Source organism: Lepisosteus oculatus, unplaced genomic scaffold (genome assembly GCF_040954835.1).
Source record: "Lepisosteus oculatus isolate fLepOcu1 unplaced genomic scaffold, fLepOcu1.hap2 HAP2_SCAFFOLD_90, whole genome shotgun sequence".
Lineage (NCBI taxonomy): Eukaryota > Metazoa > Chordata > Actinopteri > Semionotiformes > Lepisosteidae > Lepisosteus > Lepisosteus oculatus.
Genome location: NW_027168428.1, coordinates 356,369 through 376,959, shown reverse-complemented (window position 1 = coordinate 376,959; position 20,591 = coordinate 356,369). Strand labels below are relative to the sequence as shown.

General features: G+C 46.0%; 5 non-coding genes across 5 annotated transcripts; 3 read left to right on the top strand and 2 right to left on the bottom strand.

The window, feature by feature from the left end:
* Positions 1 to 8,177: 8,177 nt before the first annotated feature.
* On the bottom strand, positions 8,178 to 8,248 carry trnag-gcc (transfer RNA glycine (anticodon GCC)). Its single transcript has one exon. It is a non-coding gene; the product is annotated as a tRNA-Gly (tRNA).
* Positions 8,249 to 9,813: 1,565 nt separating this feature from the next.
* On the bottom strand, positions 9,814 to 9,887 carry trnai-aau (transfer RNA isoleucine (anticodon AAU)). The gene has a single exon. It is a non-coding gene; the product is annotated as a tRNA-Ile (tRNA).
* A 4,684-nt stretch (positions 9,888 to 14,571) lies between these two features.
* trnas-gcu (transfer RNA serine (anticodon GCU)) lies at positions 14,572 to 14,653 on the top strand. Its single transcript has one exon. It is a non-coding gene; the product is annotated as a tRNA-Ser (tRNA).
* A 4,086-nt stretch (positions 14,654 to 18,739) lies between these two features.
* trnas-gcu (transfer RNA serine (anticodon GCU)) lies at positions 18,740 to 18,821 on the top strand. The gene has a single exon. It is a non-coding gene; the product is annotated as a tRNA-Ser (tRNA).
* A 1,352-nt stretch (positions 18,822 to 20,173) lies between these two features.
* trnas-cga (transfer RNA serine (anticodon CGA)) lies at positions 20,174 to 20,255 on the top strand. The gene has a single exon. It is a non-coding gene; the product is annotated as a tRNA-Ser (tRNA).
* Positions 20,256 to 20,591: the final 336 nt, after the last annotated feature.

Sequence of the window (20,591 nt, the reverse complement as noted above, 5' to 3'; positions counted from 1 at the left end):
AAATGTTTGAGTGCCTATAGAGTTTCTATTTTTATTTTCTTGACAAAAGTTGATACCATTTCCTGGACACCCCGTCCCCCATCAGTGTGCGGTGCCCGAGGAAAAATCTGTAGGGGGGCGTCTGAAATTCTGAGGGGGGAGTGATATTTCGGTTGAAACGGAGCTGTACGGTGCAGCTACCCAAATGAAATCTCGCAGCTATGCCATTGATTAGTGCTTCATGATAGAAGATAACGACTAGCAATCTGGTATTTGCGATGAAGTTCAGTTTCACATTTTTCGTCACTCTCACGGTTTGTATTGCCTGGAGCGAAAAGTACCATAAGCGTTCATTTTTGCAGCTACATGGACGTTCTGAATCGTTAAGAAAAAAATGTTGTAAAACCAACAGAAAGCACAGACTGCTATAACTAGTCCTAGTTATATAACGATTTTAAGTATAATGATAAACTACTGCAAGGAATCGGTCCACCTGAGCAAACAGGATCGTAATGTTGACACTCAATAATATGTGCAGTTCCTGGACGGATAGCCCTCCTGCCCATCAAACAGACTGAGTGACTGTTCGTGTCATTTAGTGTTGTCTGACCATTGACAAAGTACAACTATTTTTTTAGGGCGCAAATTAAGTTAGGTAAAACTTTTTGCCCAAAACTGAAGGGGCGACATTCCCCCCTCCCCCCGTGATGCCAGGCCTGTCCCCATCCTATTCCATAATGTCATTATATATAATACCATACAACAGTGACCGATCCTTACTAACTGCATGCGTTAAAATTGCACATCAGCTCATAGCAGGGGGCACATAGCCGCGATGTATTATCAATGTTAAATTTCAACCATAATATCGACAACATTAATAAACGCATACGTTGAGAAAATATCGAACCCAGCATATTTTCCGGTTATATACCACAATGCATTGCTAGTATTCGTTGGTCACCATTTTGGACACGTTTTTCAAACGTAGAAGTATATCCGCAAATATCTCAGCAATCCTCTTTTGACGAGTAAGTATGAACAATAATAATACTATCTGAATACATACAGATCTTTCTTAATATTATTTTGATTAAAATAGTATGTGAATAAGCAAAAAAATGGCACATAAAATAGTGTGAATGGGGAAGATGACACAAAATCGTTTTGCCATTTCTCTTATTCTTATTCTATGTTGTACTTTCAAACTTTGGGTACTCTTTAATTAGGACAGACTTTATTGCTCAACTGCTATGATGCAAGCCAAATTTTATACATTTATTTCAGCTTTGAGCTTTCAGCTTTGACCAACCTTGAACTCACCGGCCGTGGTTAACGCGTGTAAAAGCTTTTACAAGCGTGTAAAGAGCTTTTACAAGAACCATGAAACTGCGTGAGAAAGCCCTGTTGTAACAGAAGGAATAAGGTTCTTGATCCCGAGATGAAGTAAAACAGATGAGTTTATTGCATGCAAGGAACAATAAAGCCAAAGTCTTGTTTCCCGCAAGAAACAACAAAACCGAAGTATTGTTCGATGTGCCGGTACAAACTTTTAGGTTATATAGTCCTTGCTTGCTGCTTCAGACGTCATTCGATGTTATTGTAAGGGGGGGGGGGGGGGGGGTCATGGTATTTGGCCAGTTAAGAGGCCCTTGCTAAATGGTCAGTTTAAGATTATACCCCCAGGGGGTTCCTTGCTCGCATCTGGAATCCTTATCAGTTAACCCCCTTTCCTGCCATAAACCCCTGTTGCTTAGAAGTCTAATATTCAGGCAGAACTGACTTAAGTTATTAACCCTTTTAACATCTTGTCTCTTACTTCATTCCCCCTTTATAAAATATGGCATACATCAGGACTGTCTATTTTTACAAATACAATGTCAGGGCAGATCTTTCCTTTTTAGATGTACAGGCATGCATTACCATGACATTGTGCGTTCCACGGTTACAACAAGGTGTTATTGATGTTTTTGTACAAGTGATAGTTACAATTTTACACATAAAACAATCCTAATCCTACAAATACATAAAGTCCTACCCCAGGACCCAAACGCAGACCTCAGCCATGTGGAGATCTATCGTCAGGATCTTGGAACAGCAATATTGACCCAACTCCGATTATAATTTTTTGGCTGAATAGATATGCTAACATCTGGAATGTATTGATACCATATCCCCAGTAATGCTCCTCAGGCCTAACAAGCACACTGTTGGTCTTAGGAAGCATCAGACACAGAAACGGTAACAACATCCTTCTTTCTGTTCACTCAGTCTCTGGTGCCGTGGGTCGGTGAAAGTGCGATGCGCGGATCCAGCGATCTCATCCTGTCACTCAGATGGCACAATCAGTAGTTAGTGGCACTTGATATGGTCCCTCCCAGCAGGATTGCAACGTCTGGCAGGGTATCTCTTCTTCACCTACACCCACTCGCCAGGTATCCGGTCGTGTCTCCCCTCTGCTGGAGGTCCCCAAGCGTCCGGCACCTGTTCACAAGCCCTGTGCACCGCTTCAGTTAACAAACCTACAATACTTTAATAGAGAGTTAGTTAATTCATCAGTGCGTTAGCCAAACTTGGCCTCCAGGGAGTTTCTTTGGCTGCCCGTGATGATCTCAAATGGGCTCAGTCTCACAGTTCCATTTGCTCCAGCCCGCAAACCGCACAGGACTGCAGGTAGAGCATCTACCCACGGTGTCCCTTCAGTTGATATTTCCTTAGTTGGTCTTTCAGACTGTGGGTGATGGGGGCAATGTGACTTCCAACTTACCCCTAGTTAGGCAATTACAGCCTGGCACACCTTCCCAGTGTAGTCTGCCCCTAGATCAGTATCCAAGGGGCAGGGCAGTCCGTACCACGGGATCATCTTTATCATACACTTGGGTATGTGCCAGCCCACATCACATCATCATACAACCCCACATTCTTTACACATTTGTTCTAACCACTATTAAACATCTATTAAAGGCCTCAACCTGAATTCTCCCTTTTCCCCAGTAGAGGTTTCACAGGGGTCTCAGACTCCCGCCCTCCCAGTGCCGCTCGTCTGGCATCTGCATCTGCATGGTTGTTACCTTGAGTTACTGGAATTCTTTATTTATTGTGTTATTGACACCTTACTCAAGCTGCTTCTGTCGGCAGCTGTAAAACTACAAATCAGTTCAGAGACAAGCCCAGTATTCTTAACTGGAGTCCCTGCCGTTGTGAGAGAATCTTATTTCTCCATAGCCATCCAGAATTGTGGCCTACATGCAACAAATACATACATTATATACATATACAGTAACCTTTTAACATCTTTCTTTTTACAATCTTCCATCAGTGCTCTTAACTGGCTTGCTGTGCTGAGGCAGTGGAGGGGCATTTTCCGATTGTTAGCACCTCGAATTCTGTTGTAACGGCTCAGCCTGTTCTCTGTTCTCCCTCATGCATCAGAGAGGACCCATCAGTAAACAGTATTACATTTTCTTCAATTTTCACCGTCCCCCACCCTTTGGCTACAGTATCGAATGGTATAATAGTGCCTACCTCCATGCTCCTGCATCAGCACAGCTGCCCAGAACCCTTTGTCCACACTTACATACAAAGAATGGTTGATCCATCTGAGGAAACCCCAGTCTCAGCACCTGTAAGAGAGCTTGTTTCAAATTATTACAGGCGGCTTTTGCTGCTGGTACCAAGGCAATCTTGTCCTTGTACTGCACTCCCCCCTTAAGCAGATCTGTTAAAAGTTGTGCTCACCCCGTAAAAATATTGCACCCTGGCCCTGTTAAAATCACACAATGCTCGACACAAAAGGGCCTTATCATAACTGCTTAATATTAGACACTCTAAAGCTGAAGCAACTCAGACTTGTGGGTTTCCTCGTCAGGGGAAGCACTCAGAATACCATCAACATACTGAGTGATCACAGTCAGTTGAAGCCACGTGATACCCTGTTCTGGATAGTCATTCTTTGTAATGTATAATATTCCAACCCAATAGATCTGGGATAAAACCACCCATTAAAATCTGGTACTCAGCAAGTAAAACTTGGTGCCCCAATACTCCTGTGGCCTCCTGCCATCTCCCCATATACATTACTCTATAGCACACTGTTGAACAGAGGAGTGAAACAAGCATGACAGTAGTGCTCCAGTATCCCCTAACAGAGAAACCAACACTCCATTAACAGTACATTTTAATCCACTGGACTGGGACAGACTTAGGTAGGCTACAAGGGGTTTACAGGATCTAATCGTTAGGTAAACAGATCTTCTCACAAGACGTTATTCTCCCCAGTCTCGATTCTAAACCTACAGCGTTTCAGCATGTCTGAGACATTCGAATAAACCCAAATTGTTTTCACTATTGCAACTAATTGTATAAAAATACAAACACTGTTTATCTAACTACTTTTACGTCCATCTGTACTGTACTTATACGTTTCAGACGCTCTTATATTTTCCAATCTCCTTAAGTTGATTTTCATCAAGTCTCTTTAGTTACGTCTCTAGCCAGTCCCGCTGGCTAAACACACTCACACCGTCATTTAGTATACAAAAACTCACAGTTACACACATACATGCCGGCACACAAATTCATAAAACACACATACACATCGAGAATATATTTTTCTCTTCGTACTACAATGTGCTGTATTCTTGTTTTACTTCTACATGAATCCTTTTAATTCCTGAAGTGCACTCCAGGTTCGCTGCATTCCTAATTTTGGGTGCGGTACTTTAGCCCACCAGTCAATATCTTCCGGTTTTGGATTTGATCGTATGGGGGAATCAGGGAAGGTAGGTGCGAGTACGGACCCCCTCGATGGGGTGCGAGACACTTAGAGTGACGCTGTCATCAACAGCGCCAGCCCCCGCTACATCAGGCCCTCTCCCACTTAGGGTGAGAGTACAGGTCTGCAGGCACCCTCTGTTTAAGAAGGGAGTTCCTGTTCTGTCTCTATCACACTCGTACCAGGTGTCATCCCACCCAGACCCCCCGTCTCCATATGGTCACTGTGGGAATTGATCCCAATTATTTTCATTTCCTGCCTGTCTGTTCCCCTATGGGAGAGCAGGATATAACACATTAACTAGTGCAGTGCGACCAGGAACTAATTCTTCTTTTAGTTTCTGATTCTCCTGCACTGCCTCTTTTCGCTTTTGTTTATACTCTTTCGTAGCGAGTAAAGTATCTTTTCTTCTGGGTTTTTGTTTTCCCCGTAAACACACTTAAGAAGTCACATCCCAATTTCTTTTTTTTCTCATGTATCTGCCACCACTGGTGCCGGCCGTGCACCAGGGTGGGAGCTACATGCTTGTGCTTTTGCCAATCAATACGCATATGCTTATTTTACAGGCGTCTTCGCCCCAGACTCCCTCTGACAAACTCAGCTTTTCCCATATTTTTCTCCTTCTTTTCCTTCAACTTACACTTTTCCGATATATAAACGGACCCTTCCACCACTTTCTCAAACCATCAGTTAGTACACATGTTCGGTCTCTTTTACTTTTGTCATGTGTGAGGTAACAGCTCATACAGTAAGGGGATGCTTTCACTTGAAAAACCTGTGCATTCCTGCACTCATTCAGCCAAGGGCGTCTGTTACCTCCAGATCTAAATGCCTCTCAGAGACTTTAGAGAGGACTTACACCACACTGTTCACAGGTAAGGAACGAGACCTCGAAAACCCCCTTTCTTGATCAGTAATTCACCATGCCCAGAATGCCAGCATCGCTGCTTTTGCTCCAGGGTGGACTTACACACTGAGCTCAATCAGGGCGATTCTCGGGTCTCAACGTCCTTTAAATCCTGCTACTTAATGCTTTGCTCTTTTATTATGAGGTGTGTTTATGTTAGTGTCGTGCGTGTGTATATGTATTTCACAAACAAGGAAAACACCAAAAACATACATACATATATATATCTCCTACTTCTGTTTCCTTTAAGACAAAAATCCACGCCATCCAGTTATTTAATCCACGTTATTAAATAACTTAATTTGCGCCCTAAAAAAATAGTTGTACTTTGTCAATGGTCAGACAACACTAAATGACACGAACAGTCACTCAGTCTGTTTGATGGGCAGGAGGGCTATCCGTCCAGGAACTGCACATATCAGTGTCGTTATTGAGTGTCAACATTACGATCCTGTTTGCTCAGGTGGACCGATTCCTTGCAGTAGTTTATCATTATACTTAAAATCGTTATATAACTAGGACTAGTTATAGCAGTCTGTGCTTTCTGTTGGTTTTACAACATTTTTTCTTAACGATTCAGAACGTCCATGTAGCTGCAAAAATGAACGCTTATGGTACTTTTCGCTCCAGGCAATACTCTCCAGTGAGAGTGACGAAAAATGTGAAACTGAACTTCATCGCAAATACCAGATTGCTAGTCGATATCTTCTATCATGAAGCACTAATCAATGGCATAGCTGCGAGATTTCATTTGGGTAGCTGCACCGTACAGCTCCGTTTCAACCGAAATATCACCCCCCCTCAGAATTTCAGAAGCCCCCCTACAGATTTTTCCCCGGGCACCGCGCACTGATGGGGGACGGGGTTTCCAGGAAATGGTATCAACTTTTCTCAAGAAAATAAAAATAGAAACTCTATAGGCACTCAAAAATTTTACTGTTTTTTTTTCAGGCAGGTGGCAAGACCCCTCCGCAAAACCCTTGTATGCCAAGCTGTGGGCATTGATTCGTCGAATATACGTATATTCACGGCGAAAATACGGCTATACGTATATATACGTCGCCTCGACGTATAATCAACGTCGAATTGCAACCGTAAAATCGACGACATTAATAAATGCATATATAACGTCGAAAACACATCTAACACTAGGAGTATACGGCACTCTGCACAGTGTACGAAGTAAATTATTTTCGCAGTAATTAATTTACACGTGTATAATAAATATAGTAAATATTGTAACGCCCTCGCCTGGTGGTGAGGAGGAAGCGCCCCTAGGCGCTCGTAGTACCGCTGGGCATGCTGGGAGTGGTAGCCGGGAAGAGTCTGAGGGTCAGCACGATGACCAGCGGCTGACCCTACCTGTGTAAATAATGTCCTAGTAATTCTAGTGCCCTGTGTAGTCCTGTAAAAGTAGAGTGTGTTGTTAGGTAATTACCACCCTAAATGTGCGTACGTTTTCGTCAGTCTCCTCATGTGTGTGTGTAGATCCTGTGTTAGGTTTTGGTGTGGTTGTTAAATAAAGTCAGTGCTTTATTTAACAACACTCGATGTATAACTGGAGCCTCACATATGCAAATGGTGAGGCTCCAGTTCGACACCCAGTTCGACACCACTTTACAGTATATGACAAAAGCATGGCAGACTGTGCCGGACCGGCAGATAACTTCCGCTTATTTTTACCATATTAAACATTGGAAATCCTCCCACTTGTATTTGTGACACTTGATTTTGGCTCCACCTAAGACACTCTTAAATCTTCAAACACTTTTCTCTTCTCCCGCAACACTCTTGTCTGTTGGCACTATGTGGCAGCGTTGCATGACAACCCCTCTCACCACGGAAAGGAACCTAACAGCTTTGGTAAGAGAGGAGAAAAGGACCTGGCCAGTATGGGGCTCGAACCCGTGACCTTGGCGTTATTAGCACCACGCTCGAACCAACTGAGCTAACCGGCCTCGCAACAGTGCTCCTCTCTGTGCTGCAAAAAATCGAACTCAGGGAATTTCTTTTGTCCTCCTTTGAATAGAAAGCCGTGTAATTCAGTGTACGGGCTTTCTCGTGCAGTTTCATGGTTCTTGTAACCCAAATCCTACACTGGCCTGAAGTGCCCCCCCATTTCACAGCATTTTTCAGCTGATTTAAAATGTACCTAAAGGAGAAGCATTATTGAAGACCATCAATTACCAAGAGCTTTTGTCAAAGGTTTTGGTGGTCATTTTGAATGACCACAGAGCGCTGTGACCTCGGTTTTACATCTCATCCAAAAGACAGCGCCCTTTTACAACACAGCATCTCCGTCACTATACTGGGGCATTGGGACCCGCACAGACCTCAGGGTGAGCGCCCCACCGCCGGCACCATTAACACCGCTTCCAGCTGGAAGCTTTGTTTTCCCCTGTAGCTCACCCTCATCCGGGTACTGACCTGGCTCACACCTGCTTAGCTTCAGTGGGTTTTTTGAGTTGCGAGTTGCAAGGGGATGCAAGTGATGGAGCCGCTCGCTGCAAAAGCCACTGCATTGGCCGGGAATCGAACCCGAGCCTCCCGCGTGGCAGGCGAGAATTCTACCACTGAACCACCAATGCTCAGTGCCTGGGCCTTCAAAAAAGACGCTTTTTTGGTGCTCTGTGCAAAACGCGTCAACATCTGCTTCCAGCTGCAAAATGCCATTCGCGGACGCTGAAAAACTTATTTCCAAGGCAGCGGGTACAAGCGATTGGGCGTTTTAAAACCACCAGGAACAGCAAAGAGGCGCGCTTTTTTGCTTGCGCCGAAACACACCGCCTGGAGGCGGATAACGTAGTCGGCAGGATTCGAACCTGCGCGGGGAGACCCCAATGGATTTCTATTCCATCGCCTTAACCACTCGGCCACGACTACAGCAAGCCCCACCGCCGCTGCGTTCTTGCTACAATCTTACCTGGATCGCGAGGCGCCGGCAGAAGCCTATTTCAAAGTCGTTCTCCGTTTCAAAAAAACATTTCCAAAATACAAGCCTTGCAGACAGACACGCCTCAGAGGACTTAAGGGTGGCTTCATGTCGGAATGATAAAGTCTCCCCGTCCGGACATGAAAATGCCACTTTGTTACACACAAAAAAAGAATCAACAACAGAGAAATGCCCACAAGCATTTGAAAAGCCGCACCACGTCGCACTTGAAATAGCTCTTACATTAGTGGTAGACGCAGGAATCGCCTTTTTATTTACGCTCTTTCCAACACGATGGAAAGCAAAACAAAGCAAAGCAGAGCAAAACAAAACGAACAAACGAAAACCTTGCGTATAACGCCGTTACGTGCCCAAGCGGTATTGTACATCATCCTAGCACTGCACCCCGGGGCGTACGGTATATGGGAACGAGCACACGCCACGAATCGTCTCGAATCACTCCCTACAGCTGTAAGGCGCCTTGAAGCGTGCACCCCCAACATTCTTCTTTGCGCATGTGTGAAAGGTAAACTCTTGAGCAGACTCTGAACCAGCTCTAAGGAAACTAATCCGATTAGACGTTACTTTGACTCATCTTTTTACGCTCAGTGCTGGATTGCTCAAACTCCAGCTAGGGTTAGGGTTAGCATTCCCACGCTACTTAGACACTTTGTTTACGCTCAGTGCTGGATTTTGGGAACTTCAGGATGAGTGGGAATTTTCTCCTATCTGTCAATTCTGTTTTGTTTTGGAGACTCTTGGCTGCCTATGTTGTACAGTGCAGCGTGAAGGAAACATTTTCCAAAACTGTGTCAGCTCAAAAGTTGTAAGAAAACCTCTCCAGCTGCTTTAACTCTCTTCATTTTTGTCATTTAATGTGACACTCGATGTATAACTGGAGCCTCACATATGCAAATGGTGAGGCTCCAGTTCGACACCCAGTTCGACACCACTTTACAGTATATGACAAAAGCATGGCAGACTGTGCCGGACCGGCAGATAACTTCCGCTTATTTTTACCATATTAAACATTGGAAATCCTCCCACTTGTATTTGTGACACTTGATTTTGGCTCCACCTAAGACACTCTTAAATCTTCAAACACTTTTCTCTTCTCCCGCAACACTCTTGTCTGTCGGCACTATGTGGCAGCGTTGCATGACAACCCCTCTCACCACGGAAAGGAACCTAACAGCTTTGGTAAGAGAGGAGAAAAGGACCTGGCCAGTACGGGGCTCGAACCCGTGACCTTGGCGTTATTAGCACCACGCTCGAACCAACTGAGCTAACCAGCCTCACAACAGTGCTCCTCTCTGTGCTGCAAAAAATCAAACTCAGGGAATTTCTTTTGTCCTCCTTTGAATAGAAAGCCGTGTAATTCAGTGTACGGGCTTTCTCGTGCAGTTTCATGGTTCTTGTAAGCCAAATCCTACACTGGCCTGAAGTGCCCCCCCATTTCACAGCATTTTTCAGCTGATTTAAAATGTACCTAAAGGAGAAGCATTATTGAAGACCATCAATTACCAAGAGCTTTTGTCAAAGGTTTTGGTGGTCATTTTGAATGACCACAGAGCGCTGTGACCTCGGTTTTACATCTCATCCAAAAGACAGCGCCCTTTTACAACACAGCATCTCCGTCACTATACTGGGGCATTGGGACCCACACAGACCTCAGGGCGAGCGCCCCACCGCCGGCACCATTAACACCGCTTCCAGCTGGAAGCTTTGTTTTCCCCTGTAGCTCACCCTCATCCGGGTACTGACCTGGCTCACACCTGCTTAGCTTCAGTGGGTTTTTTGAGTTGCGAGTTGCAAGGGGATGCAAGTGATGGAGCCGCTCGCTGCAAAAGCCACTGCATTGGCCGGGAATCGAACCCGAGCCTCCCGCGTGGCAGGCGAGAATTCTACCACTGAACCACCAATACTCAGTGCCTGGGCCTTCAAAAAAGACGCTTTTTTGGTGCTCTGTGCAAAACGCGTCGACATCTGCAAAATGCCATTCGCGGACGCTGAAGAACTTATTTCCAAGGCAGCGGGTACAAGCGATTGGGCGTTTTAAAACCACCAGGAACAGCAAAGAGGCGCGCTTCTTTGCTTGCGCCGAAACACACCGCCTCTCTCGAGAGACCGCGCTAGGTGTTTAGGGATAGACTTTGTCAGTTCCCCCTGGGATGGTGGCCTCTCAAATAGTTTGTGATTCCTTATACAGTAGAAGCCTGCTTCGTGGCTTAAATCCAAGCTAAGGAAACGAGTTAGAGGTCTGATGCAGAACTGCGAATTCAATGAAGGGGAACACTACAGTACATTGCACTGTATGTGTGAGGAAAGCTGCCCCCTTCAGTCCCTTGTCGACCGAACAGAGGACTGTAAAGGATACCGCCAAGAAACTTAAGGATGCTGGTTGGAATCCAGCTCCAAAGAAGCCCCTTTGGGTGTTATGTCATCAAAAAGTAAGAACAGCGAATCTCCCTTTGATCAAAAGCGCAACAGAGCTGTTTTCCGTGGAGCAGGTTTCAGACCCGTAGACCTGTTTTATTTGTAGGGCAGGGCGCATTCCCAAACGCGAATCTCCTGTTTTAGAAATGCTTTGGGCGGCGTGAAGTGAAAATAAGAAGTGGGCTCCAGATGCACATGGAAGCAATCAAGTGTTTCATCCGAGCTGTTTCAAAGACTGCCCAAGAGCTTTCCTTTCACAGAGGCGCAACGATTAATGATGGGGGTGCACCCTTCAATGCGCCTTACGACTCTAGGGAGTGATTGAGACGATTCGTAGCGTGTGCTCATTTCTCTCTATTCCCCGTGTTGCAGTGGTAGGATGACGTAAATTACTGCTTCGACACGTAACGGCATTATAATCACGTGCAGGAGCTGAGGGCTTTAGTTTTGTTTCGTTTTCCATGGCGTTCGTAAGCGCGCAAATCAAAGGCAAGTCCTGCGTCTAAGACGAACGTAAATGCTTTTGAAAGTGCAGTGTGGTGCAGCTTGTAAAATCCTTGTCCACATTTGTGGTTTGTTGATGTTTGTTCTGTCTGCCAAAGTTGCATTTTGACATCCGGACGGGGGGACTTTATCATTTGAACGTGAAGCCAGCCTTAAACCCTCTGAGGCGTGTCTGTCTGCCGGCACGTATCTTGTGAAAGGTATTTTTTTTTTTAACGGAGAGCAACTTTAAAAAGGTATCCGCAGCCACCTCGCAGTCCGTGTTTGATTATAGGAGGAATGCGGCGGCGGCGGCGGTGGGCTCGCTTTTGTCGTGGTCGAGTGGTTAAGGCGATGGGCTCGAAATGCGTTGGGGCTTCCCCGCGCAGGTTCGAAACCTGCCGACTCCGGCGTCTGCCGCACGTCGCCTTGTGCCTGCGCGGCAGAGGCGAAGTGCCGCTTCTCCTTTCCTGGTACTATAACAACGCTAAATCGCTTGGCCCCGCTGCCATGGACATCGATTCTTCAGATAACCACACACTTTGCCTTCGCACCTCTGGTGCTCTGCTTATGCCTTTGAAAACCTAATGAATAAAGCTGAAAGAACCGACACGATATGTAGGTGCTCCTAAAGCACGCAGTAAACAACTGTTAACAGCAAGGGTTTCAGTGGGTTAACTGAGGAGAAGGCGTGATCGCTAATTGTTGACTTTTTATTTGGTGTTAGAAACACTCTTACTGTGCATGACGTGCAACAAATGTAGCCACAGAAATTGCATCTCGCTTTCATGTATGCTATTGCAGACACCAACGTTGCCTAGATAGAAAACCGAAATAGCCGTGGGTTTGCTTGCTGGTCTGAAGGATCTCTCTTCGAATCTCTGTCATTTGTCAATGGAAGTAAAAGGCGCTGCAATCTCATACGTTCAGAATCAAACCCGCAGCTGTTGTTCGACTTTATTTCTTGACTAATTACAACTGAGTGTCGCATGAGCAGTTACATAAACTTGTCTGGTATATTTGAACACAAGTGCCGTTCTTCAATTAAAACTAACAGTACATTGTCAGGGACATTCAGTTCTATACAAACAAGAGACAGACAAGAGAATATTTCTACCGTTCATGTGGACTACGTGTTGACTTACTGATCGGAATAATTGAAAAGTTCGGGCTCATAGCCGATGCAGTGCGTGCTAATTAGAACAGCAACGCTGAGCTCTCAGCACCGTACTGAGCCCAGGTGTTTTTCTAAAGCTGTCAGGTGCAGTTCATTTACATGAAGGAAATCTCTTACTGGGTACGATTGCAATGCAGTAAGTAGCACAGACTACTTAGGGAGTAGCCCGATGCGTTTAAAAACGACCCGAGCCAGGCAGGAGTCCAACCCGCAATCTCCTGATCCGTAGTCAGACGCGTTATCCATTGCGCCACTGGCCCCGGTGTGACACTGCAGGACTGTAACCCAGTGAGATCAGCACTGCAACTAGTAAAATATTACCCCCGGTCCATTCTTTACCAAAGTGAGAAACACCTGTTTTCTACATTTTGTCTGTTTTAAAACCATATCTCTTTAAACCAAACCAAGAGTCTGTCTTTTGCACTGATATTCTGATTCATTTCGATTTCAAAGAAAAAAAAAACATTATCTTCCAAAGCATCATAAAATTGTCCCTTCTTCCAGACTCTACTTCTCTCTTGTAGTAGTACAGCAGACCTTTCCAGGTGAGCAGATCACAGAGTCCGAAATGAGCTTCCTCCATCAAGCAAAGTACCTGAACATGACTCTGTCTTCATAAAAGTGCCCCTGTAATAAAGAAATTAAATCCGAAATCAAGAGGGCAGTTGCCTACTGAAGTTCAAGAAGTCATCAATTTTAACCTAGCAACACATTAAAGGCTGCATCTATACAAGTACGATTCTAGAAATGCTCACCAGATTACGTTTTAAGAAGGAACTGCGCCTCAGGTTCCGCCGAGATCTTAACTCGGATGGCAGGATTCAGAGTCCGGAGTGCGGACTGATGGCGCACGGAGGGTCCACATACTGTGGATCCCTCAGTGATCTTCCGCGTGTTCAAACAGCCAGCGTGTGACTCCCCTGTCCCCGTGACCTCATTGCTCTGCTCTCGCCTCTGTGCAGCCGAGCCCGACTCATGGTAAAGTGGAAAAAAGTATGCCCTCAACATGAGATTGACTCTGGAGTGAGGATAGACGTTACCTTTTTATCGTTGAACAGGATGTATGTGATGTGGCGACTAGGTTCAATTTTGTATCCTCTTTAAAAGATTAAGGACTGGGGTGAGCGTGATTTACCACCCTTTCAGCTAAGAACCCGACGTGCGCACCGTTTAAGCTGCATAGACTCGGTCGTTTAACTCTTCTCCATTAGAAGGGTTAAGGTTAAAGAAAAAAACATTGCTGACTTCTTTTTTTTTTTGCCAGCCGCGAGTGCTGATTAGCAAGGTTTGTATTTCATGTTTTGCAAGTTGCATCCATTATAAGAAAAACAAGTTGTTCAAGACAGGAAATGAATGCTTGCATTTAATTAAGTCTAGCCGTAGGCGGTTGTCCATAATGACCAGTTCTGTTCGAGAAGACAGAACAAAAAAGGCACCGCTGGGATTCGGAGCCAGGGTCTCCTGTTTACTAGACAGGCACCTTAAGCAACTAAGCCACGGCGCCCCAGGAGAGCTGTCCTTTGACAGCCACTTGGACACACCACTCAGACACATCTGCATTCGGTGTGTGCTCCGCCTGCTCGCTGAGCAAGTTGCCACCTTTACATATAATAGCAACATCAACACCAAGAGAAAGGTTGACAAATGGCTTTTATCTGGAACTTTTCATGTCCAAGGAGCTCAATGTGCTTTCTGTGTACAACAGGGCCACTGAACTCCACACTGGCCACTGAACCACAGCAGTGGCTTGCTGGCTTGACATCTCCCAAGGAAAATGTTGAAATCGCATGTGGAACAGGAAAATGACCCTCGAGTACGGGGGAAAAAAAAGAAAAAGATCATCTGGAGCGCGCCAACCCATGTCCGGACAGCGCAGATCCCTCGACGAGGTGGCCGAGTGGTTAAGGCGATGGACTGCTAATCCATTGTGCTCTGCACGCCTGGGTTCGAATCCCATTCTCGTCGTGCTCCATGTCTGACACGTGTGCCCGTTCGGCGTTGGCCCTCCTGTCGTTTGCTCCGGTTCTAGAGCCGTGCATTTTCTAGCGGTGGCTGAACATGGTATAGTAGGCTAACGTCGGTATCGAGCAGTAACAGTAACGGTATTTTCGTGTTGCTGCTGCCAAGTGGCTCTGGGTTGAGACCGCGTTTTCACTTACTTGCAACGCAAACGGAGAAAGCGATTTTTGACAGTCTCTCGAGAGACCGCGCTAGGTGTTTAGGGATAGACTTTGTCAGTTCCCCCTGGGATGGTGGCCTCTCAAATAGTTTGTGATTCCTTATACAGTAGAAGCCTGCTTCGTGGCTTAAATCCAAGCTAAGGAAACGAGTTAGAGGTCTGATGCAGAACTGCGAATTCAATGAAGGGGAACACTACAGTACATTGCACTGTATGTGTGAGGAAAGCTGCCCCCTTCAGTCCCTTGTCGACCGAACAGAGGACTGTAAAGGATACCGCCAAGAAACTTAAGGATGCTGGTTGGAATCCAGCTCCAAAGAAGCCCCTTTGGGTGTTATGTCATCAAAAAGTAAGAACAGCGAATCTCCCTTTGATCAAAAGCGCAACAGAGCTGTTTTCCGTGGAGCAGGTTTCAGACCCGTAGACCTGTTTTATTTGTAGGGCAGGGCGCATTCCCAAACGCGAATCTCCTGTTTTAGAAATGCTTTGGGCGGCGTGAAGTGAAAATAAGAAGTGGGCTCCAGATGCACATGGAAGCAATCAAGTGTTTCATCCGAGCTGTTTCAAAGACTGCCCAAGAGCTTTCCTTTCACAGAGGCGCAACGATTAATGATGGGGGTGCACCCTTCAATGCGCCTTACGACTCTAGGGAGTGATTGAGACGATTCGTAGCGTGTGCTCATTTCTCTCTATTCCCCGTGTTGCAGTGGTAGGATGACGTAAATTACTGCTTCGACACGTAACGGCATTATAATCAAGTGCAGGAGCTGAGGGCTTTAGTTTTGTTTCGTTTTCCATGGCGTTCGTAAGCGCGCAAATCAAAGGCAAGTCCTGCGTCTAAGACGAAGGTAAATGCTTTTGAAAGTGCAGTGTGGTGCAGCTTGTAAAATCCTTGTCCACATTTGTGGTTTGTTGATGTTTGTTCTGTCTGCCAAAGTTGCATTTTGACATCCGGACGGGGGGACTTTATCATTTGAACGTGAAGCCAGCCTTAAACCCTCTGAGGCGTGTCTGTCTGCCGGCACGTATCTTGTGAAAGGTATTTTCTTTTTAACGGAGAGCAACTTTAAAAAGGTATCCGCAGCCACCTCGCAGTCCGTGTTTGATTATAGGAGGAATGCGGCGGCGGCGGGCTCGCTTTTGTCGTGGTCGAGTGGTTAAGGCGATGGGCTCGAAATGCGTTGGGGCTTCCCCGCGTAGGTTCGAAACCTGCCGACTCCGGCGTCTGCCGCACGTCGCCTTGTGCCTGCGCGGCAGAGGCGAAGTGCCGCTTCTCCTTTCCTGGTACTATAACAACGCTAAATCGCTTGGCCCCGCTGCCATGGACATCAATTCTTCAGATAACCACACACTTTGCCTTCGCACCTCTGGTGCTCTGCTTATGCCTTTGAAAACCTAATGAATAAAGCTGAAAGAACCGACACGATATGTAGGTGCTCCTAAAGCACGCAGTAAACAACTGTTAACAGCAAGGGTTTCAGTGGGTTAACTGAGGAGAAGGCGTGATCGCTAATTGTTGACTTTTTATTTGGTGTTAGAAACACTCTTACTGTGCATGACGTGCAACAAATGTAGCCACAGAAATTGCATCACGCTTTCATGTATGCTATTGCAGACACCAACGTTGCCTAGATAGAAAACCGAAATAGCCGTGGGTTTGCTTGCTGGTCTGAAGGATCTCTCTTCGAATCTCTGTCATTTGTCAATGGAAGTAAAAGGCGCTGCAATCTCATACGTTCAGAATCAAACCCGCAGCTGTTGTTCGACTTTATTTCTTGACTAATTACAACTGAGTGTCGCATGAGCAGTTACATAAACTTGTCTGGTATATTTGAACACAAGTGCCGTTCTTCAATTAAAACTAACAGTACATTGTCAGGGACATTCAGTTCTATACAAACAAGAGACAGACAAGAGAATATTTCTACCGTTCATGTGGACTACGTGTTGACTTACTGATCAGAATAGTTGAAAAGTTCGGGCTCATAGCCGATGCAGTGCGTGCTAATTAGAACAGCAACGCTGAGCTCTCAGCACCGTACTGAGCCCAGGTGTTTTTCTAAAGCTGTCAGGTGCAGTTCATTTACATGAAGGAAATCTCTTACTGGGTACGATTACAATGCAGTAAGTAGCACAGGCTACTTAGGGAGTAGCCCGATGCGTTTAAAAACGACCCGAGCCAGGCAGGAGTCAAACCTCCAAACTCCTAATCCATAGTCAGACACATTATCCATTGCACCACTGGCCCCGGTGTGACACCGCAGGACTGTAACCCAGTGAGATCAGCACTGCAACTAGTAAAATATTACCCCCGGTCCATTCTTTACCAAAAGTGAGAAACACCTGTTTTCTACATTTTGTCTGTTTTAAAACCATATCTCTTTAAACCAAACCAAGAGTCTGTCTTTTGCACTGATATTCTGATTTATTTCGATTTCAAAGAAAAAAAAAACATTATCTTCCAAAGCATCATAAAATTGTCCCTTCTTCCAGACTCTACTTCTCTCTTGTAGTAGTACAGCAGACCTTTCCAGGTGAGCAGATCACAGAGTCCGAAATGAGCTTCCTCCATCAAGCAGAGTACCTGAACATGACTCTGTCTTCATAAAAGTGCCCCTGTAATAAAGAAATTAAATCCGAAATCAAGAGGGCAGTTGCCTACTGAAGTTCAAGAAGTCATCAATTTTAACCTAGCAACACATTAAAGGCTGCATCTATACAAGTACGATTCTAGAAATGCTCACCAGATTACGTTTTAAGAAGGAACTGCGCCTCAGGTTCCGCCGAGATCTTAACTCGGATGGCAGGATTCAGAGTCCGGAGTGCGGACTGATGGCGCACGGAGGGTCCACATACTGTGGATCCCTCAGTGATCTTCCGCGTGTTCAAACAGCCAGCGTGTGACTCCCCTGTCCCCGTGACCTCATTGCTCTGCTCTCGCCTCTGTGCAGCCGAGCCCGACTCATGGTAAAGTGGAAAAAAATATGCCCTCAACGTGAGATTGACTCTGGAGTGAGGATAGACGTTACCTTTTTATCGTTGAACAGGATGTATGTGATGTGGCGACTAGGTTCAATTTTGTATCCTCTTTAAAAGATTAAGGACTGGGGTGAGCGTGATTTACCACCCTTTCAGCTAAGAACCCGACGTGCGCACCGCTTAAGCTGCATAGACTCGGTCGTTTAACTCTTCTCCATTAGAAGGGTTAAGGTTAAAGAAAAAAACATTGCTGACTTCTTTTTTTTTTTGCCAGCCACGAGTGCTGATTAGCAAGGTTTGTATTTCATGTTTTGCAAGTTGCATCCATTATAAGAAAAACAAGTTGTTCAAGACAGGAAATGAATGCTTGCATTTAATTAAGTCTAGCCGTAGGCGGTTGTCCATAATGACCAGTTCTGTTCGAGAAGACAGAACAAAAAAGGCACCGCTGGGATTCGGAGCCAGGGTCTCCTGTTTACTAGACAGGCACCTTAAGCAACTAAGCCACGGCGCCCCAGGAGAGCTGTCCTTTGACAGCCACTTGGACACACCACTCAGACACATCTGCATTCGGTGTGTGCTCCGCCTGCTCGCTGAGCAAGTTGCCACCTTTACATATAATAGCAACATCAACACCAAGAGAAAGGGTGACAAATGGCTTTTATCTGGAACTTTTCATGTCCAAGGAGCTCAATGTGCTTTCTGTGTACAACAGGGCCACTGAACTCCACACTGGCCACTGAACCACAGCAGTGGCTTGCTGGCTTGACATCTCCCAAGGAAAATGTTGAAATCGCATGTGGAACAGGAAAATGACCCTCGAGTACGGGGGAAAAAAAAGAAAAAGATCATCTGGAGCGCGCCAACCCATGTCCGGACAGCCCAGATCCCTCGACGAGGTGGCCGCGTGGTTAAGGCGATGGACTGCTAATCCATTGTGCTCTGCACGCATGGGTTCGAATCCCATTCTCGTCGCGCTCCATGTCTGACACGTGTGCCCGTTCGGCGTTGGCCCTCCTGTCGTTTGCTCCGGTTCTAGAGCCGTGCATTTTCTAGCGGTGGCTGAACATGGTATAGTAGGCTAACGTCGGTATCGAGCAGTAACAGTAACGGTATTTACGTGTCGCTGCTGCCAAGTGGCTCTGGGTTGAGACCGCGTTTTCACTTACTTGCAACGCAAACGGAGAAAGCGATTTTTGACAGTCTCTCGAGAGACCGCGCTAGGTGTTTAGGGATAGACTTTGTCAGTTCCCCCTGGGATGGTGGCCTCTCAAATAGTTTGTGATTCCTTATACAGTAGAAGCCTGCTTCGTGGCTTAAATCCAAGCTAAGGAAACGAGTTAGAGGTCTGATGCAGAACTGCGAATTCAATGAAGGGGAACACTACAGTACATTGCACTGTATGTGTGAGGAAAGCTGCCCCCTTCAGTCCCTTGTCGACCGAACAGAGGACTGTAAAGGATACCGCCAAGAAACTTAAGGATGCTGGTTGGAATCCAGCTCCAAAGAAGCCCCTTTGGGTGTTATGTCATCAAAAAGTAAGAACAGCGAATCTCCCTTTGATCAAAAGCGCAACAGAGCTGTTTTCCGTGGAGCAGGTTTCAGACCCGTAGACCTGTTTTATTTGTAGGGCAGGGCGCATTCCCAAACGCGAATCTCCTGTTTTAGAAATGCTTTGGGCGGCGTGAAGTGAAAATAAGAAGTGGGCTCCAGATGCATATGGAAGCAATCAAGTGTTTCATCCGAGCTGTTTCAAAGACTGCCCAAGAGCTTTCCTTTCACAGAGGCGCAACGATTAATGATGGGGGTGCATCCTTCAATGCGCCTTACGACTCTAGGGATTGATTGAGACGATTCGTAGCGTGTGCTCATTTCTCTCTATTCCCCGTGTTGCAGTGGTAGGATGACGTAAATTACTGCTTCGACACGTAACGGCATTATAATCACGTGCAGGAGCTGAGGGCTTTAGTTTTGTTTCGTTTTCCATGGCGTTCGTAAGCGCGCAAATCAAAGGCAAGTCCTGCGTCTAAGACGAACGTAAATGCTTTTGAAAGTGCAGTGTGGTGCAGCTTGTAAAATCCTTGTCCACATTTGTGGTTTGTTGATGTTTGTTCTGTCTGCCAAAGTTGCATTTTGACATCTGGACGGGGAGACTTTATCATTTGAACGTGAAGCCAGCCTTAAACCCTCTGAGGCGTGTCTGTCTGCCGGCACGTATTTTGTGAAAGGTATTTTCTTTTAACGGAGAGCAACTTTGAAAAAGTTTCCGCAGCCACCTCGCACTCCGTGTTAGATTATAGGAGGAATGCGGCAGCGGCGAGCTCGCTGTAGTCGTGGCCGAGTGGTTAAGGCGATGGACTCGAAATCCATTGGGGACTCCCCGCGCAGGTTCGAATCCTGCCGACTACGGCGTCTGCCGCACGTCGCTTTGTGCCTGCGCTGAAAAGGCATAGTGCCGCTTCTCCTTTCCTTGTGCTATAAAAACGCTAAATCGCTTGTCCCTGCTGCCATGGACATCAATTCTTCAGGTAACCACACACTTTGTGTTCGCACCTCTGGTGCTCTACTTATGCCTTTGAAAACCTAATGAATAAAGCTGAAAGAACCGACACAATATGTAGGTGCTCGTAAAGCACGCAGTAAAGAACAGTTAAGAGCAAGGGTTTCAGTGGGTTAACTGAGGAGAAGGCGTGATCGCTAATTGTTGACTTTGTATTTGGTGTCAGAAACACTCTTACTGTGCAT